The sequence below is a fragment of the Eimeria mitis genome, genomic scaffold (assembly GCF_000499745.2).
Source record: "Eimeria mitis Houghton genomic scaffold, Emh_scaff1269, whole genome shotgun sequence".
Taxonomy (NCBI): domain Eukaryota; phylum Apicomplexa; class Conoidasida; order Eucoccidiorida; family Eimeriidae; genus Eimeria; species Eimeria mitis.
This window is the reverse complement of record NW_013568516.1, coordinates 11,772-12,008: the sequence shown is the minus strand read 5'-3', so window position 1 is coordinate 12,008 and position 237 is coordinate 11,772.

Genomic DNA, 237 nt, shown 5'->3' with positions numbered 1-237 from the left:
TATAAATATACATATAAATATAAATATAAATACATATAAATACACCCAAAAACCTGCCTATACACCTCACCACCATCAATTTCCACTTTCTACTATTTCCGCTTTCTTGCGGCCCAAAAGTTTTATTAAGAGCTTCAACAGCCTGCGTAAATACACCCGAAATCTTTGATCGTTGATTTATTATATTTTCTTCTGCTGCATGGGGGCCCCCCCCGGCCCCTGGGGGGGCCCCCCCTT